The sequence below is a fragment of the Strix aluco genome, chromosome Z, assembly GCF_031877795.1.
Source record: "Strix aluco isolate bStrAlu1 chromosome Z, bStrAlu1.hap1, whole genome shotgun sequence".
Taxonomy (NCBI): domain Eukaryota; kingdom Metazoa; phylum Chordata; class Aves; order Strigiformes; family Strigidae; genus Strix; species Strix aluco.
The window spans coordinates 43,736,408-43,764,391 of NC_133971.1; the positions used below are offsets into that span (position 1 = coordinate 43,736,408).

General features: G+C 48.6%; 1 long non-coding RNA gene and 1 pseudogene across 1 annotated transcript in view; one reads left to right on the top strand and one right to left on the bottom strand.

Moving 5' to 3' along the window:
- Positions 1-26,176, bottom strand: part of LOC141918451 (uncharacterized) — a 186,108-nt pseudogene extending 159,932 nt beyond the window's left edge.
- The window catches only part of LOC141918269 (uncharacterized), a 495,882-nt gene that overhangs the window by 188,983 nt on the left and 278,915 nt on the right, over positions 1-27,984 (top strand). The window lies entirely within an intron of this gene.

Sequence of the window (27,984 nt, forward strand, 5' to 3'; positions counted from 1 at the left end):
AAGCGCCCACACTGTTAACACTTGACACGAGATCTGCTCTGTACTAAAGACTTACGCTAGAGGACTCTGCTGAGACCTCCAGTCACTTACAATTTCTGCTTGTTGCTCTACCAACGTTTTCCACAAATTTTCTCATTTCTCTGTTGCAATGGCTCTCAGCTTCTTTCACTTGACTTATGAGTCTCATTTTCTCCTCCGGCCAGTTCTTTCTATCAGTTTGATACTTTGCCTCATTCTCCTATTTTAGTGGAACCAGAAATAAAGCCATAGGCAGAGATTAAGCGACACAAAAAGAAGTCTTAAAATCCAAATTACCGTTAAACACATTAGTTTCAAAAAGATAACAGAAATACTAGCACAGTTTTACTCCAGCATATTCCCAAGTGCAAGTATTACATTCTCGTTTGTTTTTTTCCATTTAAAACAATTGTTTAGCAGTTTTCAGAATTTATTATTCAGACTGGCATGTCTTCAGGGAACAGACTATTTTTCCTCTAAAAATGCTCTGGGTAAGTCACAAACACTATTGAAGTTACACCAAAGGTAATGGCAAAAAGACCCTTTTTACTTACAAATTCCCAATCTTTTATACTGCCTTGCAGGTCATGTTAGGAAACCTACTTCAAGACTGAAAAGCAAAAAATGCAGCACAATTTGAATGGGAAACAGAGATAGTATGTAACCAGGAATGTCACTTCAATCCACAGCAACTTTGCCTCCTTCTCCACCACAATCAAACCTCTTGTCAGACATTCTCCCACACAAGAGAGAAGGCACCTGAAAAGCCGCCTGGGAAAAAAGGCTACTTTCTAATCTAAGGAGAATTAAGAGGTAAACCCTCAGCCTAACGGGAAGGGCTTACAGATCACACAGCAAGCACAAGATCTTTAAAGTGTCCAATTTATTTGCCCAAGCAACTGATGGGAAAAAGGTTTGAAACAATCCAGCTCCTGACATCTGTTCAGGACAGCTGTAAGAGGAGCCCAGCTAGAGAAGCACCGTCCATGGCAGCACACCACAGTGAAGGGTGCACTCCACTGTGGGGCATCAGTGATGCTGTGTATTACAAAGACACTGCATCCAGACTTTGCTGCACTGACGCACTGCAGTTTTTAGAGGAGGTTTCCTTCACCGGTGTAAGAACTTGCCACATCATGCCCTAGCTCTTGAAGAAAAGTTATGGTTTTAAACCTAAGCATGAATTACATCACCATGTTTTACCTTCAGTTCTTTTTGCAGCTTTATTAATTCCTCATTTTCATCTATGCTTTTTTCCACGGTGTTGCTCATCTTTTGCCGCCAGTCACTATTGCTCTGGTTATTCAGCTCTCTATAATTCTGCTTCCATGCTTCCAGTTCTAGTCAGTACACAAAATGAGGTTATATAACACACAGTTTTAAATGCATATTTGACCACATTCACATCCTTCTACTGAAGTTACTTGGATTAATCAGCTATGACCACAAAGGGACAACAGAAGCCTTTAACTGTTAGAAGTTTGTTATGTAGTATATAAAATTAATGCCTAAATAACACTCAACAAATCAAAACAGAGATTTAAAGCAGCTATCACAATACATCCAAAACAATTTTGCCTCCTTGCTGCCGTTTTCATGTTTTGGGTGAGGTTGGGTGCTGCTGGGGGCGGGGGGCGGTCGCTGCGCTCGGTAAGCCACTGCTGCATTTTACCCGCTTTTTGGACTCACTACTGTTACTGTTGTTTTCTTGTTATGTTTAGTAAATTCTTTCTTTTTATTCAACCTACGAATTTTCTTCTTTTTGTCCCTCCCCTATTTCACTGGGGAGGGGACGGGGGAGGTGAACGGCTGCCACGTGGCGACTGGCTGCCGGCTGAGCTCAAACCTCAACACACACAGATCTGAAAATAAATTTACAGATGAGCCCCCATCCTAGTTCCCACCATTCTCTCCCAAAGTGCCTTCATCACAAGCAATTTCCCCCATTTCCTGAGATCTAAAGCTCTATTAGAAAGAAAAAGAGTATCTCTACAGAACTTTCCAAATCCAGAATTCTGAAGTGATTCTCATCCACTTGATTTAGGTGAGCATTTCAGTGTTAACGTCAGGCTAAGGGTTGTGTTATATGAAAAACTAACTATTGTTCAACTGCTGAGTGTTTATCAAACCTGCAGAAACGGTTATTGTGCTAGTTCATGTTTCAGTGTTTGATGTTGTTAACATGGCCAACTAAAGTGGCAAATAAATACCAATATCGAGTAAGTTAACACTGATAGCAAATCTAGTCTTTCTTTGGGGCTTATGTTTCTTATTCTGAGGCTGTTTCTTTGCTTTCAAATATTCCTGCTAATAATGATTCAATAAAAATTAGTTCCTGACTGTAACATTTTAATGCCCAGGTTGGATTTTCTCAGTATTTTAAAATATAAATATGCAAGACTCTCCAAATTAGATAACATCACAACTCATTATGTTGCCATTCCACACCCAAAAAATGGCGCAGTAAGGGCTTTTTCTGACCTTTACACACTTTCTCATACTGTTTGGAGATTTATTCCAGCTTCTCATTATTCGGCTGCTTCTAAATATCACATTGAAAGCGAATTAAAGAAAACATGTCAAAAACATATTGAAAGAAACAAATATACATGCTACATATTAGTAGCTTTTCATTCTGAGCCTCAGTAAGTATTAAATGAAGTATTTAAAGACAAACAGTCAAGAATAAGTAAGTTTTTCATGTAGTGAAAGGAGCATTCAAGCTGACTAAAAAAGTGTTTAGAAGACATTACTATTAACATATCTAAGCGTCACTAATCAGAATCAGGGTATCTGCAGGTATTAAGTATGTATTTACTAGGCAGATTACTCGATTTAAAACAATTTGCCAAGGTCCTGCAGTGAGAAGTTCTTTAAACATCTTTCATTCATCCATTAAGACTAATTTCATCTGGATACTCTTGTTTTTACCCCTATTTCTGTAAGCTTTCTCCTGTTGGTTGGAAAATTTGCCCCATTACTGGATTACTTAAAAAAATTAAAAGCAAGTAAAATTTAAAAAAATAGAATACCTTTTTAAATTGCAGGGTTGTGCGCTGTTTGATCTCTAATTCTTTACTAAACTGGTTTTTAACTTTCTGAAGTTCATTAACTTTGTTCCTCAGGGATTTCTCCTCAGATTGCATTCTACACACCTGTAACAATGCATAAAGACAGCAAGCAAAGCTAACATTTAGCTATAAGCCTTTTACAATCTCTGCAGGTTATCTAAGTAAAAAAATACTTTCATCAAGAATCAAATCTTCGCAAGCATCTTTGCTAAATTTCAGGGGCTAGAAGTGCACTATGCTGTACATCCTGCCTAGGGAACAATTTTCACCATAGAATAGAGTATTAAGTTTGGCAGGAAAAAAATGAAAAACAACAAACCACACCACCAAAACCAAACCAACAGGAAATAGCCTAATCGAACTACAAATTCAGTTGTCCTTTAAAAAAAAAGTGTTTCCTGACATGCGATCCCATCCACTCCTTGCTACTTCCCAAAGGATTATACACTGCATGTTGAGTAGGGAAAAAGTCCTGAAATGTTACGCTGCTGGGGAAGACATTAACACTTTTTTAAGGCTCCACTTTCAAGCCCAAACTCTTGCAATAGTCTTCTGGATTCTAAGTTCTTGTGATATCCCATGAGGTTCTAAGAAATTCTACTGCTTAATAACTAAATACTAACAATCAACATTAGTAAATTTTCCCCGAAATAACAGAAAACATCTCAGATTTTAAAAAGTCTCTAGAATTTTGCGCTTTCCTTTTCCAATTAATCCATCTTTTCCTCCCAGAGATGAGTATTTTCCAAAAGTCTGAATTCTGAGGCTTTGAAGTCAGCACAAATAACAACAGAAGGCTACTGTTGTTATGATGATTACAAAGTCCTCCTCCATAACCAGGTTAACCTACTTTTGACAAGCCTTTTTCAAGTGTATTAATAAAATTTACTTCCCCCCTTCAATATCAGTACTAATCCATGTTTTGACACCTTATCTTTAGCTCACAGCTCAATGGCAATGTAACTTTAGATTCACTCTTACTCTAAATGGATGGCTGAACACAGCCTTGTTATGAATCACTTTTAACAGCTGTAGCTTGGGACTTGTGAAAACAGGTTTTACTAACAGAACCCCAAACAAACTTGCAGAAGAAACATTTGCCCTAGGGTTACAAACCTGGTTTTGTACTTGCTGAATTTGTTTCTTGGCATCAGAAAGTTTCTCTTTCAAATCTGCATATTCTTCCTCTTTCCTCTGCAAATCCTTTTTCAAGCTCTGTACAAGGGCAGAGCTCTCAGAAAGATCTTTACGTAGCCTTGTGTTAGAAATTAAGAGACATAAATAACATTAGTGTTACACATCTCAAAGAAACAGCTTTTACACATTAACTCAGGCTCTTCGATGGCTGGTTTTATTCATGGATAGAATCCCAGATCTATCAGCTAAATGACAAGCATTACAATTTTGGATTTCAGCTACATATTATATGATCCTGAAGTAACAAACCGCTCAGATTCACTCTTGAACAGTGCAATTTTTTTAAATTCTTTTTTCTAAGCACAGTAGACTAACCATTTCTACCACTAGGTGTCCTTACACAGTAACAAAAGGGACAAGGTTAATATCAATTAAGTATAAACTTGATATTTACATCCCAGACCTTGTAAGGATCAAAATAAATAAAAATCAAAAGAAAGTAGAAAAAACAACAATATTGTAACAAGTCCCGTTGTTATTAAGTGCTATAAAGTCATTAAGAAGTTTAATGGGTTTATTTTTAAATGGTCATATTTATTTTAAAAAGCTTACAGTAAGTTACCTTGGATTTTTACTTCGCAATTACCTAATAGAAGATTTCTTAAATTCTATAATTAACAATGCAAAATAAGGTCTCACAAAAGGAAAACCTTTCAAAGTTCCCCAGACCTTCATGCTAAATTGTATTTCAGAGTACATGCACGTGCCCACAGATATCAGAACTAAAGAAACCCTAGTCAGAAGGGCTACACAGCATCTTAAAGCTATTTTTACATGATTGCAATTTCCTTGCCACATAGCAAATATAATCTCACAGATACATTTAATCTCTTATTTCTTAAAGATTTAAAAACTAGAGGGGGCTGGGGAAGTTCTACTCTCCTACACCCATTATTCCTTCAAGTTCTTATAGTATACTGTGTTCACCTAGAATAGCTATTACCAAAACCGGCTGTTTACTGTTTAATTACTAGGCTTTTTTTTCCTTTCTTCTTTTCCTTTTTACCATTCAGTCCTTTCTAAAGAAAACATTGCCTGCTTTTATATGAGTGACAGCATATAACATTAAACTATGTCATTTCCTCCAAAAAGGGTATGTAACATAATACTGTTAGAAATCCCCAAATAATTCATCATTTCCTGTTTCCCCCTACAATAGTTCTGCATGATTTAGAGCTATATTTCTGAAAGAATACAGAAACAGGTGAGGAAAACATAGCTAGCAAAATATGCAAATATAGAAATCAAGTAGTGCATTAAAAGTTCTTAAGCAGTTTGGTTAATAAAGTTGACAAACATGAAGATGTGTTATGTCAAAATAAATTGATGTTCACAGAGGGTAGTTTTAACTTGAGTCCATTCTCAAAGGGCTAGGAATTATCTCATTATTTACTTACAATTCTATAGATTGTATTTGCTCATCCTCGTTTTTCTCTTTTTCTTAAAGAGTGTGTTTCATGTTCTGCAAGCTGTTCATCAACTGCACAACTTCCTCCTTTAGATTTGCTTCCTGATCATTTAATTCTTTCAGTTTTTTGTCTAAATTGGCACATTCCTCTTGCAGAGCTACTGTATTACTTTCCAGATTTAAAATAATAGATTCTTTTTCTTTAAGTACTTCTTCTAACTTTGCTATGCTGTCATCTTTAGCTCTAAAAGCCTCCAAGAAGCATTCAAGCTCTCTTATTTTTCCCTTGGAGCTGGTAACTTCCTCTTCAAACTCTGCAATTACTCTGTGATCTTCTGCAGCCTGTTTTTCAAAATCCTGGGTTTTCTTCTGGATGTGCTCTTGTAACTGACTCATAAGATCTTTTTCCTTTGTGGACTGATGATCTCGATTTGCAGTCTCATTTAGCTTTATTTTTAGTTGTTTATTGCAATTCTCAGCATCATCAAGTCCCTTCTTTAAGTCTTCACCTTGTCGAAGTAGTTCTTGAATCTGCTGACTTTTTTGTGAAGAAGCCTTAATAATGTTTTTGCATTCTTCCCAAATGCTTTCAACACTGCAATGAAAGGAGCTCTCCTGTCCCAGAGCTGCTGTAGAAGCAGTTTGGGACTCCATGCACACAGGACTCATTTGAGCTCTCTCCAGTTCATCTTTCTGAGAGTCTAAGGAATCCTTTAGATCAACTGAATCAATATCCGTAGTGTAAGACTCTAACTGACATTTATACAACTCATCTACTTTGGACTGCATTGTTTTAATTAGTGGCACTTTATAAATTATATTTTGTTTAGCACCTTCTACTTCATTATTTAGCTGAATAATCTTTTCTTCTTGTTCCCTATTGATAGTTTTCTGTTTGCCCAATTCAGAAACAATCTCCTGATGGTCAGCTCAACACTGCTGAAGTTCTTCACCTAAGCCAGAAGCCCTTTCTTCAGAAGCAGAGAGCTTGAGATTCAAGTTTTCTATTTGCCCACTGAACTCTTTTTTGTTTTTTTCTATTCTGCATTGTTCTTCAAGTGCAGCTAGCTGCCCTTCCAAGGTTTCAGTTCTTTCCTTCAGTGCTAGTATTTCTGCATAGTTCTCAGTATTATTTGCTTTCACATATTCAGTTCTCTTTTGATCCAGAGAGTCACCTTCCCAACTCTCCTTCATACCTCCTAAAAAAAAAAAAAAACCCCAAAAAACAAACCAAACCCAAAACAACAGTTCAGGATGATTAAAATCAGTAGTACAAGTCACTAGCACTGCCAAATAGCAATTACTATGTGGAAAATGGTCACCATCTGAAAGCCACACCCTTATATCACATGGCTTTTTGAAGTCTTGAAGTAAAGCCCCTCTGAACAGTTTAAAATGCAGTAGGTGCCTCTTAGGCTTATAGACGTGGTTTGCAGCAAGAGGTGTTCAGGAGCCTTAAAGAACATTTTGCCATGGCTCTGTTCCAGCCTTCTACTCTGCACCACTATAGAAAAATCTAGCTAGTTTTACTAATATGTAGTAATATCTATGAGCCAGATAATGGTCACAGTTATGTCTAGTTTCCACTTCCACTGGTTCAACAATCCTTTTAATACAGCCAATCACCCATTTTACACTTAGAAAAGCAATGGTATTGTATACTTTCCTGAGAATTTTCATTCATACTCAATATGCCCTTACTTTAAAAATTAAGCTAAAAATCCAGCACAAGTTTTTTGCTTAGTGTTTGGGACTTTCTTCTCTTTTTTCAGTTTTTTCAGGAGAACTTATGCCCACACCTAATGTGTTGCATGTAAGGTTCTCCCAGAAAGATCTACAACATTCCATCACGATCCCAAATTTCCATAAACATTTTATTAGCTTAAGACTGTTTTTTCCCTGAAGTAAAATCATATGCATTTCACCACCTTCAAAATTGACTCCAGCTGTATTTTCCACTGTTTTAGAATCCAGCTGTGTCCATTTAGTAACATGCATGTATGTTTTAGTATTAAAATCAAGCCTGACTATCACTAAAGGTTTAGGTCATCACAGCTATGTACTCCAAAGTGATACTATAGATTTCTGTGAGTACTGCAACTACAGTAAGGTGGAGTTTGGCAGTCATCTCGCTTTGGGAGCATTAAGCACACGGGTACATGTGTACTGCATGGAAACATCCTCTGAACAGATCCAACAAGTTTTATAGAGTCACTAACAAAAAGTCATACCGAAGCATTAGCAATAGTGGTTTCCATCTCAATTCAGGTTTTGGTTTTTGATTATTTTTAGAGGGATCAAATTCTACAGGACACTTTTTTCCTCCTGCTTTTCTGTACCCTTTCTTTTCTGTTCTAATTAGATGTATCAAGTGTTCCTGCTAGGTCAGAGGAAACAGCAGCTTTACTTTGGCTTGTAAAGCCATGCTTCTAAATACTACAGGATGAAAAAATTGGAATTGGGAGATGGTTTTCTCTGAAAGCCTAGTTGTGTGGTCTCAAGAAAACATATCAGACAAAATACTACAAACTCCTCACACTGGACATGAATTTAACATACTTCACTAAAACGGAGAGGTGCTGAGATGTCTTAAGACATATTTTGCGATCTAAGGTGCCAAGATACAAAAAGTAGCAGAGTTTTGCCCAACAGCTATAGTGAGAAGAGTATGATCATTCATAAGAGGATTCAGAGGTGATCGAGATGCTTTGTACTGACAACCACAATCACGTAGCAAAGCAGGATAAATACTAGTGCAAGAAGATGCATGATATTCAGTGCAGAAGCTTCTTATGTAGGAAGTACTAAGAAAGGAAGAAATCCCATCCCAAAACATGGGAGGCAAGTCCTAGAGAAGACTACAAAAACCTGAACCTCAAGACAAGATAACCTATCTTCTCACAAAATAAGCTTTGGTCATAGGCCACTAGCATGTCTAAATTCTACAACAAAGCCATCACAATGTACCTGTGCTCATTTTTCTATTGTACCAAGTATGTTTAACAAGAACGGTTAAATGTAAGTATATATAAGTTTCATCATTACAGAGCATCTAGTAACTCAGTTTTTAAATTAGATGCCTTATATTCTCAACAGCCACATATCAAACATATTTAACATGACTGAAGAGCCTGCTCTTCCCAATAAAAAGAAAATCTCAGTGCTGTCATTAATTGGCACTGTTAACTAACTTCTTGTTTGAGAAGAGCTATCACTTCTCTGTTTTTTGCTTGTTTAAACAAGTTTCAGTCATGAGATAAGAAACCTACTACTGTATAATATATCAAAGAGTCTACATCAGCTTCAGTTCTCACCCCCTTCCTGTAACATTTATATAGCTGGCACTATCAAATGGTCATGCTAGGATCCAGTATTCATCCCAGCCAAAAAAGGTAGAGACAAATCAGAAATGCATCTGGTACAGACAGAAGCTTTTCTTAAGACAGACTTCAAATGACACGTTTTTGAACAAGCTGCACAGACATCAGAAGTGCCCTACTGGATGACACACCATCAGTTGACCTAGCCTAATATTTTGCCTCCTTTTGCTGCTGTTGGCAGGCCCAGCCACTTTCCACAAACCTTTTCTGACATAGAACACCTGGGAATGTTGGAGGAACATGAGACAGTAAATCCCTGCTTAACCCTGTCAGTATCTATGTATGAACCTGTTGGCCGTTAGCTTGTCTAACCACTCCTGGAATCTGAGAATTATCTGTCTCTCTCACCTCCTAGGGCAACAAATACTAGAAGTTCACTACCCATGGCATGAAGTGCTGTGTTCCATAAACTTAAACTGATCTTCTAGATTGAGCATTCCCTTGTTCTTTCACTGCAGTGATGAATGACAGTCCAGCATTCAGTTTATTCACCATCTGTATCCTCAGTTTTCTGTGATCATGTGAACTTGACAAGTCTCCTTGTAACATATTTTATCCCTCTTTATGGAGATAGATATTTTCTGATCCCCATTTTTAACCTTATTCTCTTTTTCTATCCTATCCTCACCCAAACAATTGCCTGGAAGATCTTCTTACTTGCACCTATTCTGCAGGAAGAAGGCAAGAAAGTGAGGGATACAAAGGGAAGATCTTTCATTCTCCTCTGGCATATGCTTTCCATAGTTCTACGAGAAACTGGAGCCCAGCTCTGTCCTGAAGATCTTACAAATACCATTTTGCACAAGTCAGTCCCATAAAGCTCAATCTCACCAATTAATAGACTTTAATGAAATGGATAACGTAAGTAGTGGTGTCCTTTTAAGTTTCACCTTCATGCTTGAAGGTCTTCAACTGTAGCTGGTTTATTCACCTCATTCTAAAAAGACTGGTAAGCTCACAGATAAAGCAAGGAAAGCAAAACAGATTGGAAGTGCAAACGTGAGAGCTGCACAAAATATGTATCTGTGGACTTAAAATAATTTTACTTCCATTCAAGTGAAAAGCTTTTCTCCTTTGCCAGCACCGTCACCTTCAGCAAAGCTGGTGTGTTCACAGCACGCATACAGCATGAAACATCAAGTTTCACAGTCCGTGCTGTATGACTGAACAATCAGTAACTCGCTGACACCGTTGACGCTTGCGTAGGCAATTTTAATAAAACTTGAGCAGGGGATGCTACTCTCCCAGAAGTCCAGCAACAGCAAGTTTAGTCCAAAAACAATTGTTAAGAAATTAAGAACTACAGCTGAGTCTGCAAGTACATTAACAGATGAGAAAAAGCAGCAGAAAGGAGAGTCTAAAAACTAACGTTTATTTTAAGCATTTAGGAGTGAGCAGTATAGGACCTTCTGCAAAAGTGATATTTACATAACAGTTACTTTGATTTACAGTTTAACATAGTAGATTTTCTCCTCACAACATAACGTTTACACTTCACAATTTTTCGCTTCTGTTCTGGAATAGTAATCAAGTTTTTTTGGAAGGCCCCCTGTGAGTGATGGTAGAAATTTTACCTTTCTCTGCAGGTGGCTCTTTTTCCACAATAGGCTTACTTTCAGAGCAACGTTTTCTTCCCACTTCCAATACAGTCTCCTCACAATCCTTGAATTGGCTGCTTTCAATCACTTCCTTTGAGTTTTTTTCTGCGAGTTTTCTTTTTATGGTAGTTACAGTGTTGTCCTGTGTTAAAATAAGATCAATTACTTTGAAGTTTTACCAAGTGAGCACTTAAAAGCCTTAGTAATCCTTTAGATGCAAATATTTTTACAAATCTATCTGGGTAACCTGTATAGGGGTTGTCAGAAGAACAAGTCAGTTACAGATCAGTTACTCAAGCAAAAAGCAGGTACACCTTCAGACAGTAATAAGCACAATGTTTTGCACTGTACAGAAAGTAGAGCAAGAGACTAGGAAACTACAAAATGCAAAACGAGTTTACCACCTGAAGTATCCAGTGTCGAAAGAGCTGAGGAAATTCATGATTTGCTCAAAGGGCCAATGGTCAGCTCTACAAGTTCACCACTTTCTTGTCATGGTTGGTAGAGCTGGGAGTTTTAACCTCCTTCAGCAAAGCCACAGATCATTTTTATCATGACAGATCTGATGCAATTTGAAAGCCTAGTCAGTTCTGTCATATATACTTTAGACTATATATTTGACTAAGAATGAAGTTTCTTTACTCACAAGATGACACAAGTGGCAAGCCATGCTGGTTGCCAAGGACCAATCACTCATCTAAGTAATTCATTAAAAACAAATAATCTGTAGAACAGACTTGAGGTTTGTGGTCACGTTTTAAGTTTCATGCCACAGAATCTCATAGAAACGCTGGACAGAGCTGGAGCCTTTCTCTTGGAAGGAGCAGTGATAGGAAGCAGTCATCACAACTGCCATCACCCTGAGCATTCCTGCTACTGAAAAGCTAAGGTGCTCGGAGGCAGAGAGGGAACAGAAGATTAAGTATGGTCAAAGCCTTAAGTTCACAGTGGAAGAGAAAAAGGGATCAGAGTGCTGCCTAAGTTTAATTTAAAATGTTCTCAGAACTACGTTTCAGGTTACTGGGCATCAGGCTCAAAAAACCACCTAACTGCATGTTTTGATTTTTTTCTAACCTGTATACATGTAGCCAAGCCAGTCTTTTGGCATTCAGCAGCTAGCAGCAGACTAGCCAGCTGCAAGTTTTATTGATCGCATCAAAAGCAGAGATACCCTGGCCATCCACTCTTAGTTCAAACTCTACTCAACACGTTCATATTATTGCTCTGCCTTAAAAAGTTCGTGTGCATGGTGGTAGTAGGGGGAACACACTGATTTTTGTTGGCAATTTACACAATCACTGTCCTTCTCACATTAACTTCTAACTTCAATTAAATCTGACCTTTTGCTGCAGCAAAACCTCCTTTCCTTCCTCTTCCATTCAGGCAAAAATAAAAAGACAGTGACATAATCCCTCTCCTCCCACTGCTAAAGTCCTCCCAGTTTGAGTGTTGGGGTTTTTTTTCTCTTTAGAGTGGCTCTTCATAGTCTCATCGACAGTCCTCCAATAATAACTCCAGATCACTGCTTCCAAAAGTCCTATTTTCCACACGCACCTCCACACACATTCTGCTGTAACTTCAGTTTCATTGCCAACTTCACCTGCTGCCATTTCAAGAAAGAAGCCATTACTTACAGAAAATTTCAATTTTCCAAAATAGTCAAGTCCATTATAAGCACAGATTTAGATTTTTTTTGTAAACAGAAAATTAAGATGTCTCAGACTTACATAGTCTTTCATGTTTTTTTCTAAACGGGATATCAAATCTTGCAGTCTCATGGGAACATCATCTTTTTGCTCCACAATATCTATTAGTTCTTGAATCCTTTTATTCTGCGTATTCATTTTCTTAGAAAAGAAAGTAGTTCAGTCAATGTTAAATTCTTGAACTATACGATGCATTTAGAAGCAAGATCAGTTAAGCTAAACTTGATATAAAAAAAGCTAGAAACGTACTACAACAGCATTTTAAGCTACCGAAATTTTGTATTAAAGCAAGTAATTCTGCACAAGTTTTTTTTGAGAAAGTTACCTCAGTTGGTTCTTTAAGCTGCTCAGCAGACTCATCCGATTTAATCATCTGCATTTCAGAGTCTGTAACAGGAAAAGAACCCTGCATCAAATAACCAGCCATTACATATTCTACTCAGTAATCCATTTTTCCAGATCTCCTGGTCCTTTAGTAGCTTTTGAATAGACTCATTTATTTTTGTGTTGGCTTCAACTTGCAGGACACATTTCAAAAGTTTAGGGTTTTTTGAATAGAATTGGGCCCTGCAACCCATATAAAATATAGATCATGTCAAGAGACTTCTGCTGAAATCATACTATGAGGTATTGCTACTTTTATCTATCAGTGTTCCACAGAATACCTGAAAACACTGCATCAGCAAAATGTAAAGTGCTGGGATCATAATATAACCATGAAATCACGAATAAATAATGTTGACGTGTTACCTCACAATTCAGAAGTCTTCAACTGACAGTTTTAAGTTTTGTCTTAAAAATTAAATAATCAAGGCCTGTGCAATTGTTCAACCTGAACATACACAAAACAATTATTATCACCTCTATACATATGATTTGGTTCCAAAATCCTGCTCAACTGGATTTTACAATGCTCAACTACTATTTTACAGTAGTCATTTCTTTTTTCTTTCACATCACACACACACAGAGCTCACCTTTGGTTTTCTGTGTCAACTCCTCTTCAATTTTGATTAGTTCATTGGTTTTCTTTGTCAGCTTTCCTTTGGTCTGAGTTAGTTCAGTGGTAGTTTTGCCCAGCTGTTTTGCAAGCCAACCTATAGCTTCCTGTGGGTCCTCTAGAGACACCACGTGTCTGTGTTTCTTCTGCCTGCTTTTTGATATCAATGACATCATTCTGCAGAGAATCAGTAATGCCCTCAAGATCAATGTAGGTGCCTGGCCCGATGCCATATTCTTCATTCTGAAAGATAATTTATATCCTTTTAGAAATAGAAATAATTACACAATATCCACTACTTCTACTGAAAATTTGGAAGACCATTATGTCCTCAAACATCTAAGTACAGTTAATTCTGACTTCAAAGCCATCTTGTGGGTTCATAGGCAATTGGATTGCCAGTTTCTGTCTACCTTCACACAGAAGTCTCCAGCATCAAGGAACAGATACTTTATTTTTAAAGCATTTAATGGCCCATCATCACATTCCCTTTTATAGCACCACAAAAGCATCCCCTCCAATTTTAATATAAAAGCTAGCATTTTTACCCAATGAGAACACTGAATGAACACAGCAAGCAAACAGTTTTAAAATGAATACATCCGAAATTTTCAAATATCAGTAAAAGTTTGTGAGGTCAAATAAGTTTGTGGTAACTTATCAAATTAAGTTGTACTTAAAACATTGACTTTATATCTTTCCTCCTTGTTTTTTAAAAAAAAAGGGTTCCAAACTCACAAGAACCAGCCTCAACTTAAGGGTTTAGTTATGCTTAAGTGTCTATACAATTGTCATTGCTTCAGTTGTAGCTACAATAACCTAAAGAGGAAAAAAGTCTCTGGGACCACTCCAGTACAGTCCATATATGGGGCCTAAGAATTCAGCTTCAAATACCTTAAATATGCACTTAATGCAACAGTTTATAGCACAATTGCAGCTTTTCCCCCAGCTTCTTTGTACACAGTAATTTTCACTTTGTGTTGCAGAAATGCAGAAAACCCCAAAGATTCCTAAATGCATATCCGAGGCACAGCAACTACTCCTATTTAACATGATAAATATATCTTGCTGAGGATACAGTTACACAGCATGCAATTCCTTGAAACCATTCTTCTAATTCTTGAGACGTACCATCACCATAACAGGTAGTTAGTGAAAGGGATGTTATCAGGGGGATAAAAACACCAGAGGTCCAGCTTGTTCACTGCAAGGCTGATCCTTTAGTTTATTTTCTTCATCCATGTCTTCAAGATAACCATCTACAAGTTCCTTGAAGATTTCCAGGCGTGTGTCAGCATCTTCTTCAAGCCGTTCTCATTTGTAAGAAAGGCACTCACTATAGTAGGAAAAATAAGTCAGATAAAAGCTAGCTAGCATGAGCTGCTAAGAAGTTATTAGTACAGCTGCTTATAAACAAAGATGTTTTTTTCTTTATTTTGGCACAATAGAACAATACACAAAATGGTGTTCCTACACCAAAACAGAAGTCTATTTCCTGCACACACACTCCCGAAGAATGAGGGGGAGACATATATACACAGATTATGGCTGACACCTAACTACAAGCATTGTTTCTAAGCTTCTTGAGCCAGAATACCCATTTGAAGTAGCACTAAGACTGCAGTAACCAAAGAATGTGCAAGTGTCACTCTTTCTACAGACATCCTATCAAAGCTCTTCTGTTAGGGAAAGCTCTGCAGGAACACTGCTGACAGATTACACACACCCCCCCTCCATCCCCCCCAGAATCAAAGCCTTTCCTACACAGTATTTTTCCTGAACTCATAGTCCAAACAGAAACTGATCTATTAACAGAGGCAGTAAGTCTAGCAGAAGAGTGTGGTCTCTTATAGCCAAGAGACAGATTTAAGAAATAAGTGAATTTAATTTCATTTTTTTTTAATCGTTAACTTTAAAAACCACTTAAAGCTAACTTACTTGAAATATATTTCCTGCTCAGCAAAATATCGGGCAAATTCCTGTGTCACCTCTTCACGAATTTGTAATTACAGCAGTAACTTATTCTTCTTTTCAGCAAAAAGTTTGTTCAACTCTTCTATGAGACTCAGCAGCATCTAGAATTACCATTGTTATTAAGTTTTTCATAAAGAAATGGTTTCCCAGAAGTGAGGTTTTTCTCATTCCTCAAACACTACAACACCACTTTACTCTTGCACCTGAAAAAAGCTCTTCCAGTTCTTTTATTAGCTTATTCATAAACAGGAAGATTTATGAGTAGATCAAAATATCTCTTTGGTACTAACACAGCAATTTTTAAGTTTGCACAGAGCAGACATTTGTAAAGAACATCCATTTTATTACAAGAATTGTTGAAGTTGTCTTAAACAGGCTTAAGCTCCACAGAAACTGGATCTTGTTTTCCAGATGCTCATTTTTGGGGCAATATTAATGAAACCTCCATAAAACAGTTTCTAGCCCTCTGTTCCCTCCTCATCTTCCCTAGAAGTGACTAAATTTGCTTAAGGAACAGTTTTCAGCGTTTTCTTGTGCATAGAATACAGAGGAACAGTCTTGTATTGCTAAAAGCAGGTAATATTTGCTGTGCATCGACAGGAGGAGGAGAGAAAGCCAAATCTGCAATTCTTACTGCTTAGTCTATATTCAGACATATTATACAGTTTTCCCACAACAGGCACCACAGGATGAGTAATCCCACTTTTAGTTCTTAATGCTGGATTTAGATAGAATAAGGGTGATCAGAAAAAAAAAAAAAAAAAAAAAAAGGTGAGAGATTGGGAAAACCAGAATAATACCTTGCTTCAAGACTCCATGCTACGCTAATTCTTAACATAGCCCTGACACATACCATACCCTCTTTTTTTTCTACAGATTTTCTACAGATTTCTGCACTGCTTCTTCTCTTGACATATGCTGTTCCTCCCTGTCATTGTCATCTTTGATCACATCTTCTAAGCTCCTGTCCCATGGGGCAGTAACTCTTTTCCTTGAGATTGGCATTTTAGTGTGACTGAGTAGTGATGATGTTGCTGATTTCTGGCCAAACAACTGATCTTGGACAAGAACAGATGTGTCCACTAAAACCTACTCAGAAAACAAAGAATAAAGTCTTCAGTATTTTTTAATCCTCTACTGGCACTTCCAAAATACACCTGTTGCACTTCCCTATAGGTCTCCTGAGCACAGTACTCCCCCAGCCTATCCTCTGCTCAGAGTCACTGCTCAGACCAGTTTCCAGCTAGAGTACAAAGGAGGCACTTTAGAGTCTAACCCTTCTTTGGATTGCAGGAACACCAAGTTTCACTAGCTTGACAACCTACAAGAGGGCTGCCACCTCACGCACCAACAGATTTCTGTATTTCCTATACTTTGAGTTTCTAGTTGCATTACACGAATGCCATCCCACAAATTCTGTTTCTTGAGCAGTTCTATCACCCTTACAGTCTGCTCCTTTCAGTGTTGTACTTAACCTGCTTAGATGAGCCCACATTCTAAAGGCCTGGATCTCTTGTCCTTTGAACATATCTAACTGTCAACAGAAGTTTTCCATGGCTTCCATTAAGGCTGCAGCACTGATCCCCAATACTTTTGTCTTCCAACTCTGCCAGGGTTATATCACTGCACTTACTCCTACTCATTCTGCTTAACCTCCACCTTCCCACTGAAGCTCCTAAGGACATAAAGATGACTTTCAAATTCTCTTTGGTGCTCAACCTATATACTTCAGGTGAGCAATATTCCAAATTAAGATAGCAGTAGTATATGGGGCAGCTAGACTTGCTCCTAGGTGAGAGCATGTTATGACTACAGAAGAAAAATTCACCCAGATCTCAGGGAATTTCTTACAAATATAACAAGTGTCTTGTCAGGCTGGATATTTTATGGGAATTATGGATTTTTAATAGGACATGTTCCCACTCCCACAAAAAAAGAAATGTATGTCCCAACAAAGCCTTTTTAAAAGCTTTACAAGGAAATAAAGCCTGACTAGGAGCAATCAGAAAATACGATTGCAACATGAGACAGAAAAATCCAGTAACTAAATTCGTATGTTTAGAAGTGAGGGAAACTGCTCTTTAAAGGCGAATCAGAGGTATCAGAAATCAGATCAAGATAAACTGCAACAATGCCGCGGCGCTGCCCGCCCAGGGACCGCCCCCGGTGCCTCCAAGCCCTCCCCGGGACCGACCCCCGCTATCTCCCAGACAGCCGCGGGACCGGCCGCCGGTACCTCGCTGCCCGCCCCGGGACGGCCTCCGGTGCCGCGCTGCAGGGTCCTAACCTCGGCGGCGCTACCCGCTCCGGGACCGCCCCCGGTGCCTCCCAGCCCTCCCCGGCACCGCCCCCGGTACCTCCCAGCCCCCTCCGGGACCGCCCCCGGTGCCTCCCAGCCCTCCCCGGGACCGCCCCCGGTGCCTCCCAGCACGACCCAGGACCGACCCCCGCTATCTCCCACACCGCCGCGGGACCGGCCGCCGGTACCTCGCTGCCCGCCCCGGGACCGGACCCGGACGGCGCTGCCGGCCCCGGCACGGAACCCCGGTGCCGCGCTGCCCGCCCCGGGACCGGCCTCCGGTGCCGCGCTGCAGGGTCCGAACCTCGGCGGCGCTGCCCGCTCCGGGACCGCCCCCGGTGCCTCCGAGCCCTCCCCAGGACTGACCCCCGTGCCTCCCAGCCCGCCGCGGCACCGGCCGCCGGTACCTCGCTCCCGCCCCGGGACCGGACCCGGACGGCGCTGCCGGCCCCGGCACGGAACCCCGGTGCCGCGCTGCCCGCCCCGAGACCGGCCTCCGGTGCCCTGCTGCAGGGTCCGAACCTCGGCGGCGCTGCCAGCCCCGGGACCGCCCGCGGTGCCTCCCAGCCCTCCCCGGGACCGCCCCCGGTACCTCCCAGCACGCCCCAGGACCGACCCCTGTTCCTCCCATCCCGTCGCGGGACCGGCCGCCGGTACCTCGCTGCCCGCCCCGGGACCGGACCCGGACGGCGCTGCAGGCCCCGGCACGGAACCCCAGTGCCGCGCTGCCCGCCCCGGGACCGCCCCCGGTGCCTCCCAGCCCTCCCCGGGACCGCCCCCGGTGCCTCCCAGCCCTCCCCGGGACCGCCCCCGGTGCCTCCGAGCCCTCCCGGGGACCGCCCCCGGTGCCTCCCAGCCCTCCCCGGGACCGCCCCCTGTGCCTCCGAGCCCTCCCCGGGACCGCCCCCGGTGCCTTCGAGCACTCCCCGGGACCGCACCCGGTGCCTCCCAGCCCTCCCTGGGACCGCGCCCGGTGCCTCCCAGCCCTCCCCGGGACCGCCCCCGGTGCCTCCCAGCACGCCCCAAGACCGACCCCCGTGCCTCCCAGCCCGCCACGGGACCGGCCGCCGGTACCTCGCTCCCCGCCCGGGGACCGGGACCGGACCCGGACGGCGCTGCCGGCCCCGGCACGGAACCCCGGTGCCTCGCTCTCCGCCCCGGGACCGGATCCCGACGGCGCTGCCCGCCCCGGGACCGCCCCCGGTACCTCCCAGCCCTCCCCGGGACCGCCCCCGGTGCCTCTCAGCCCGCCCCAGGACCGACCCCCGTGCCTCCCAGCCCGCCACGGGACCGGCCGCCGGTACCTCGCTGCCCGCCCCGGGACCGGACCCGGACGGCGCTGCCGGCCCCGGCACGGAACCCCGGTGCCGCGCTGCCCGCTCCGGGACCGGATCCCGACGGCTCTGCCCGCCCCGGGACCGCCCCCGGTGCCTCCCAGCCCTCCCCAGGACCGACCCCCGTGCCTCCCAGCCCGCCACGGGACCGGCCGCCGGTACCTCGCTCCCCGCCCGGGGACCGGGACCGGACCCGGACGGCGCTGCCGGCCCCGGCACGGAACCCCGGTGCCTCGCTCTCCGCCCCGGGACCGGATCCCGACGGCGCTGCCCGCCCCGGGACCGCCCCCGGTGCCTCCCAGCCCGCCCCGGGACCGCCCCCGGTGCCTCCCAGCCCGCCCCGGGACCGCCTCCGGTGCCTCCCAGCCCTCCCCGGGACCGCCCCCGGTGCCTCCCAGCCCGCCCCGGGACCGACCCCCGCTATCTCCCAGACCGCCGCGGGACCGGCCGCCGGTACCTCGCTGCCCGCCCCGGGACCGGCCTCCGGTGCCGCGCTGCAGGGTCCGAACCTCGGCGGCGCTGCCCGCCCCGGGACCGCCCCCGGTGCCTCCCAGCCCTCCCCGGGACCGCCCCCGGTGCCTCCCAGCCCGCCCCACGACCGACCCCCGTGCCTCCCAGCCCGCCGCGGCACCGGCCGCCGGTACCTCGCTGCCCGCCCCGGGACCGGACCCGGACGGCGCTGCCGGCCCCGGCACGGAACCCCGGTGCCGCACTGCCCGCCCCAGGACCGGCCTCCGGTGCCGCGCTGCAGGGTCCGAACCTCGGCGGCGCTGCCCGCCCCGGGACCGCCCCCGGTGCCTCCCAGCCCTCCCCGGGACCGCCCCCGGTGTCTCCCAGCACGCCCCAGGATCGACCACCGTGCCTCCCACCCCGCCACGGGACCGGCCGCCGGTACCTCGCTCCCCGCCCGGGGACCGGACCCGGACGGCGCTGCCGGCCCCGGCACGGAACCCCGGTGCCTCGCTCTCCGCCCCGGGACCGGATCCCGACGGCGCTGCCCGCCCCGGGACCGCCCTCGGTGCCTCCCAGCCCGCCCCGGGACCGACCCCCTTGCCTCCCAGCCCACCCCGGGACCGCCTCCGGTACCTCCCAGCCCTCCCCGGGACCGCCCCCGGTGCCTCCCAGCACGCCCCAGGACCGACCCCCGTGCCTCCCAGCCCGCCACGGGACCGGCCGCCGGTACCTCGCCCCCCGCCCGGGGACCGGACCCGGACGGCGCTGCCGGCCCCGGCACGGAACCCCGGTGCCTCGCTCTCCGCCCCGGGACCGGATCCCGACGGCGCTGCCCGCCCCGGGACCGCCCCCGGTACCTCCCAGCCCTCCCCGGGACCGCCCTCGCTGCCTCCCAGCACGCCCCAGGACCGACCCCCGCTATCTCCCAGACCGCCGCGGGACCGGCCGCCGGTACCTCGGTGCCCGCCCCGGGACGGGCCTCCGGTGCCGCGCTGCAGGGTCCGAACCTCGGCGGCGCTGCCCGCCCCGGGACCGCCCCCGGTGCCTCCCAGCCCTCCCCGGGACCGCCCCCGGTGCCTCCCAGCCCTCCCCGGGACCGCCCCCGGTGCCTCCCAGCCCTCCCCGGGACCGCCCCCGGTACCTCCCAGCCCTCCCCGGGACCGCCCCCGGTGCCTCCCAGCCCGCCCCGGGACCGCCCCCGGTGCCTCCCAGCCCGCCCCGGGACCGCCTCCGGTGCCTCCCAGCCCTCCCCGGGACCGCCCCCGGTGCCTCCAAGCCCGCCCCGGGACCGACCCCCGCTATCTCCCAGACCGCCGCGGGACCGGCCGCCGGTACCTCGCTGCCCGCCCCGGGACCGGCCTCCGGTGCCGCGCTGCAGGGTCCGAACCTCGGCGGCGCTGCCCGCCCCGGGACCGCCCCCGGTGCCTCCCAGCCCTCCCTGGGACCGCCCCCGGTACCTCCCAGCCCCCTCCGGGACCGCCCCCGGTGCCTCCCAGCCCTCCCCGGGAGAGCCCCCGGTGCCTCCGAGCCCTCCCCGGGACCGCCCCCGGTGCCTCCCAGCACACCCCAGGACCGACCCCCGTGCCTCCCAGCCCACCCCGGGACCGCCTCCGGTACCTCCCAGCCCTCCCCGGGACCGCCCCCGGTGCCTCCCAGCACGCCCCAGGATCGACCCCCGTGCCTCCCAGCCCGCCACGGGACCGGCCGCCGGTACCTCGCTCCCCGCCCCGGGACCGGATCCCGACGGCGCTGCCCGCTCCGGGACCGCCTCCGGTACCTCCCAGCCCTCCCCGGGACCGCCCCCGGTGCCTCTCAGCCCGCCCCAGGACCGACCCCCGTGCCTCCCAGCCCGCCGCGGGACAGGCCGCCGGTACCTCGCTGCCCGCCCCGGGATCGGACCCGGACGGCGCTGCCGGCCCCGGCACGGAACCCCGGTGCCGCGCTGCCCGCTCCGGGACCGGATCCCGACAGCGCTGCCCGCCCCGGGACCGCCCCCGGTACCTCCCAGCCCTCCCCGGGACCGCCCTCGCTGCCTCCCAGCACGCCCCAGGACCGACCCCCGCTATCTCCCAGACCGCCGCGGGACCGGCCGCCGGTACCTCGGTGCCCGCCCCGGGACGGGCCTCCGGTGCCGCGCTGCAGGGTCCGAACCTCGGCGGCGCTGCCCGCCCCGGGACCGCCCCCGGTGCCTCCCAGCCCTCCCCGGGACCGCCCCCGGTGCCTCCCAGCCCTCCCCGGGACCGCCCCCGGTGCCTGCCAGCCCGCCCCGGGACTGCCCCCGGTTCCTCGCTGTCCGCCCCGGGACCGAACCGCGATTTGTGGCTGCCCACCCGGGGACCTGCCGCCGACGGCGCTGCCGGTCCCGGGATCGGTCCACGGTGCCGCGGCCCCTCCGGCACGGGGAGGGCGGGGGCAGCCCGCCGGGACGGCTGGGGCCGTCGAGGCGCCGTCCGAGGCTCTCGGAGCCGGGCTCAGCGGGCTCGGGGAAGCTTGTTCCCCGCCCCCGGCACGTCCCTCCCGCCCCACCATCGCTCGGGCAGCAGGTGCCGGTGCCGCCGCACGCCCCGTCCGTGCCCTCGGTGCCCGCTGCGAGTGGAGGTGCCGCGGGGGGGCGGGTAGAAGTACGAAGTTCGTTGCGGGCGTGTCTGTGAGTTCGGGGCCGGGGGGGGAACTGAACGGCTGCTCCTGCTCCGGCCCTGCCCGCCCCCCCGGGTATGCGGGGCGGGGTGACCCCTTTGTTATCAGCTACAAGGAGTCTCTAGGGTGATGTTGTGAGCCTCGAAGCAAAAGTGCTTCTCGAGAACCGTGGCAAGCAGTTATTCCTGTGAAAGGTGGTCTGGTGCTGTCTGAAGGGAACAAGCTGCGGGATGCAGAGGGGTTTTGCTGGCCTGAGCGTTCAGACCTGGGTAGGATAATTAAAAACCAAACAAACCATGTGACTTTAAACATGAAGTGTTAATGTGGTTCGAAGGGGGCTATTTTCCTTCTGTGTTACACCACCTGAATTACCCTGGATCAGCCTCTTGCCCTCTGTCCTTCCAAAAGCCAGACAGAGCCCCATGCCAGGAGTCCCTCGATGCCATCAGACGGGGCTCACCCAAGGCCATGGCCCGTCCTGCAGAGGGAAGGCGGTGACGCTGCTGGAAACATCGCAGTGCTGTTCCTGGGGCACTGGCTGGGCTCTGCGCTGGGTGAGGAGCTCAGAGGAGCGGGTGTGCTGGGGCGGTGTTCATTGGGAACGGGGAAGGGGCAGGGGTGGGGAGCTGCTCGATCCCGTTGGTTCTAGGGAATCCTCTGCAGTGGGGGGCTGGCGCAGGGACAGGGCACAGGGCTGGCAGAGAGCGCACTTGGACTTGGTGCCAGTGCCATGAACTCCTGTGACGCTCCGGCAGCTCGTTTGTGACTGATTGTTGCTGTCTCCTGTCTCAACAACTGGGATAAGGTGGTGTGGGGGTGCAATTCTCACCCCTCCCTGCCCCTCCTGGTTGGGTGCTTGGTGCTGGGTGTGATTCCCCCCACCTCCCCCAGCTGTGCCCCGTCTCTGGAGATAAGGACTGAGAACGTTACCGAGCCTGGCTCCTGCCCTCCCCCCTGCTGGGAATCGTCTCTAACAGCCCCTCATCTCCTCAGGGCCTGGCACACCTGGGCCTGGGGTGGGGCCAGATGGGAACAAGAACAGAGTTGCACATCCATCAAGTTCTTGTGCAGCTGCTGGACGGCATCAGAAGGGACCTGACAAAAGTCAATTATCTTGGACCCTCTAAACTGCGACCCCCAGGGAGACCCTTGGAGCTCCCCTGGATCCCAGCGGCCTGTGACCAGCACCTCCCCTGAGCTGGAGCCTCGCAGGGACCAAACCCTGGAGGTGTCGTCTGCTGCCAGAGCTGAGGGCAGGCCGGGGCGAGGTCCCCCCGCTCGAGGCTCAGGGATCACCCGCGGGGGAATGCCGAGGCCTCGGGAGGATTGGCTCTAACCTCGAGAGGAGGGAAATGTTCTCTGAGCTCGCTGCTCTGTCACCCGCTCGGTCTCTGCTCATGGCGGGGACAGACCCTTGTTTCTGGGTGTCTGTCCGTTGGTGGATGCGCAGGGATCGATGGATCAATGAAGGCACCGGGAAGCGAGGGAGTGTGAATCTGGGCAGTTCAGAATCTGTGAGTAAGTCGCTTTTCTTTCTTTCAGCATTTCTGAATTATTTTGTAATGATAAATTGCTGTTAGTTATTAATAAATCCAGATTTCCTGCTAAACCATCACCGTGTCAATACTATCAACCGCGACACCCAGTGCCCCCCACTATGTGCCAGTGGCTCTCCTAGTGCTCTCCAGTATGTTCCAGTGCCCTACATTCTGTCCCAGTATCCCTCCTAATGCACCCAGTATGTCCCAATGACCCTCTTAGTGCTCCCCAATATATCCCAGTGCCCCCCAGTATATCCCAATAACACTGCTAGCATTCCCAAATATATCCCAGTATGGCCCAGTGCCCTGCAGTACGTCCCAGTAACCATCCCAGTGCCCCCCGTTGAGACGGACACGACAAACACCAAATTGTGCAAAAATGGCTACTTTATTGTTCTAACAAGCCTTTTTATAACTTTATGAAGAGTATGTGTCCATATATGATTGGTTTAATTACAGACTAACAGTTCATGACTGGATGACCTCTTCTCTGCCGCAACCTCGATAACCTTCCTCTCCTTGCGGTCAGGGAGTTCCAGTCTGGCAGTTCCTTAATCTTGTTTACTCAGCTCTTCTCGGGACTTTCAAGCCTCTTAAGGGTACGTGGTTATCTGTTCAAGGTCAATATCAAACTTCCATTCTGATCCCTCGGACCAGCCGAGGTCTCCCATAGTACCAGTACTGGTTCCCAGCTCCAAGCACAGAAGAGATGCTGGGCAGCTCAGGCCGCATGCTCTGCCCAAGCCAGAAGGTCACTGGGGCACAAGGGGCAGCCCTGGATCTGAGTTCAGGTGGGAGCAGTGTGGGAGGGTCCCACGCCCCAGCCTTACCATGGGTCCTGGCTGATGGTGGGATACAGGCAGGTACCCCTGCAGTGCACCTGGTACAGTCGCTTTGTCCCCAGGGCCTCAAAATGCAGCGTCTGGTCAAACTGCCCCGGCACCGTGGAGCTGAATTGGACCTTCAGTTCCACCTCACCGTGGGCAGGCACTATCCACCGGCAGCTGCTCAGCCCGGCAATTAAAGAGGAGGCTTCAGACATTGCTAAAGAGCAAACAAGAGAAGGAGGAGGCTCATAGACTCGCCATCCCGTGGAGGCACCGGCAGAGGGTCCCTGTGGAGCTGGGGATGATGGACCCCGTTTGGCAAGATGGACGTGAAGCAGAGGGATCACCTCCTCCCTCACAGCTCACCTGACGGATTTCCCCGGGAATGGGACTGTGTCTGTGTCGCTTTGGTGTGCCTCGGGGGGCCGCGTGGGTGCTCCCGTGCCCGGCGCCTGGAGACCTCTCCTGCCCCGGCTGGAGCTCCTCTTCTCCCTCACAGCCTCCCGCCTGCCCGCGGCTTTCTCCTTCCCCGACCGGCCCCTGCTTGGCGTGACCTGCTCCTCTGACACCTTCACACCAAGGGAGAGAGGTGAGACCTGCCCTGAGACACCCCCATCCTGGAGAGAAAGCTGCAGGTTTGTTAACAGACAGGAGGGAGAATAAACCACCAACCACCTCTGCCCATGGATTTGGTCTTCCTTATGGGACTTTGTTTCTCCTACAACACCCCTCCTTGCCCAGGACCCTCTCCTCAAGGGAAGTTGAAGGTTTTAGCTGATTTTTTTTTTCTCTCATCTCACAGAACTGCCCTATGTCTCAAGCAGAGCTGTATCTTTTAAACAGACAGGAGGGATGCCTGCAGACACGGGGCCCCATCATGTCTTCACTGCCCTTCCACAGTGATCCTTTTCCATCCCACCTGCCCCCCATGCCCCCATCCAGCCTGGCCCCTGCCCTGGCACCTTCACTGCAGGCACAACAGGGACGTCCAAGAAACTTCTGGTTTCCTTCTTTCCTTCTTCTGCAGTCGCACCTTCTGGCACCACAAAGGTGAAGTGCTCGAGGGCTTCTCCTGCTGCAGGGACCATCCGCTTCTCCGGGTAGCGGATCACAGAGTAAAAAGCAGTAGGTGGAATGGGAGGCCCCGAGGGACCCAGTCCCAGGTCATCCAGGATCTAAAGCATAAGAGAAAACCCTGTTTATACTCCCGTCGCCTTCATCCTCACACTTCCTGAAAGGCACTGAGCTTTTGGCAATGCGTTTTTTTTATTTAGATGGAGTACAGTGCTTTTTTATGCCCAGTGGGGTGGGCAGGCTCCAGAGCAGTGCCAGGACCTACAAGTGGGACCTAGAGAGAAATCTCAGCTCTGAGTGACTCGGCTGAAGGAAACAATGACCAGGAGTTGCCCTGCCCTGGGACCATTTTTAATGATTTCCAGACTGGGAAACTCTCCAAACAGAGAGGATGTTCTAACAGAGAGCCCTCCCTCTTTCCACCCATCTGAGGGATGGCAAGAACTTCCCCAGCCACGTGGCTGCTGTGAAGCCATCGTGGAACATCATCAGTGTCCTGGACAAGGCTCTGTGCTGTTGTCACCTGGTTGGACACAATGCACCAGGGCCCAGACCACGGCAGGCTCAGCATCTGAGCCTCACAAGGGCTTTACCTGCTCTGCTGCTGGCAGCTTGCCACTCTCCAGGATCGCCCTAGTCACATCTGCAGAGCTCAGCATCTGGATGTCCAAGCAGGGCACCCTGACATCCTGGCCCCTGGCTGACCCTTCTGCACCTTCCCCTTCCAGCCCAGATAACTCAGAGTCCTCAAGAGCCTTCAGTTTTTCTAGACGCTCCTTCTCTCTGTCCTTTCGGCTCCTCCGCCTGGATAAATGCTGGTGCTGGCCTTGTACTTGGTGCTGCACCACCTCTTGGTTCAGAGGGGACAGCAGGATACCCTGAGCCCTGTCCCAGGATGACAAAATGTGTGTGACATCCTTCTGTGATGCCTCGTAGATCTTAAACCTCAGGGCCAAGTTCTTCTCGCTGTCACTCTGCGCCTCAGTTTTGGTTTCCCCCTGTTCTGGGTCTGCAGGTTGCACAACCTCCACTGGGCAGGCCTCTGTCGGGGGAGCCTTGCTCTGCTTTTTCTTATCTTCCTTGTTACTTGCAAGAGAGTCTGGGTGCTCCTTTGCAGATCCCTTCTTCTCTCCCCCCTCGGTGACATTGGACAGGTTGCCGGTGGATGCGCTGGTGTTGCTAGTGGATGCGTTCGTATTCTGGGCAGGAGGAGCAGGAAGAAGCTGTGAGCATTTCAAAGCACCAACTCAAATGCTGTAGGACAGCGGCGATCTTTGCAATAGCACCCCACGCCTCATCTGAGACCTGTGCTAGGTGCTCTACAAATCCTAATTCAGAATGCAGCTGGTACCCAGCTGAGCTCAACTGAAACTAAACTCCCCAGTGCCAGACTGATGAGGAGTCCTGCAAACCAGCTGAGAAACAGAACAGCTTCCCCAACCCAAACAGGGAACTTAAGACACCTCCTTACTCCTGTGCAGTCCTCCGGGCACGTTTCTGGTGTGCTGAGCATCCATCCCTGTGTCTGGCTGACACTTTGTGAAGTCTGGCTGCTAATGAATACCTAAAGGACCTGGTGGTATCTCCTGCCAGACAGGTAGCAAAAGACACCACATCCCAGGCGGGTCATGGCTCAGAGGTGTAAGTCACATGCAGAACGGGGAGAAATGCTGAACTAAAACTATCTAGGGCTTGGAGTTACGTGAAGCCACGACTCGAAGGCAGCATGACCCTAGAAGAACAGCTCTACCCAACAAACCCATGCGAAAATACCCCTGGTGAAGCAGCAGCACGATCAAACACTGGCTGCTGTTTCCCAGCACAGCCCCGTGTGTTGCTGATGGCCAGGTACTCACCCCCAGCACTGCGGGTGGCTGCTGGCTTCGCCAGGAATGGTACGGCTCAGCAGGCGGGTCCCCAGGGCTTTCACTCATCTCTATAAACACAACCACCCACCTGCCTGACTCCAGGCTGGCTTTTCTTCCTTGAAGCATTTTCTTTGTCTTTTCCAAGCTTTCTCTTGGCCCACTTAGACAACTTCTTCAGCAATTCTTCCTCCCTCAAGCGTTCGAGCTCCCACCGGTGCTTTTCCTCAAGCTCTTAAGCCAGCCTCTCCATCTTCCTTCAGCAAGACAAACAGAAAACATCCCCGAGAGTCACTGCCAGAAATCGGGGCTCGCTGCAATCCTAGCTGGTCCCACACTTCATTCACTGACCCTAAGGCCAGGCACAACTGTTAGACCAGCTCTGTGGACTTCCCTCAACCTGGGGAGGCTGGGACATCCAAAGTGAGGGAAGTGGGAGGGGACCTCCAGGGCCAGCCAAATCTAGGCTTTGCTGTCACAAGGTCTAAATTGCACTACTTCTCCAATAAGGTCCACCTGGACACCTCCAGCATGCTGCCAAAGACTGATCCACCATTGCTCCACACTGGAGCCTGAAGCTCTCAATATCCAGCTCACAAATC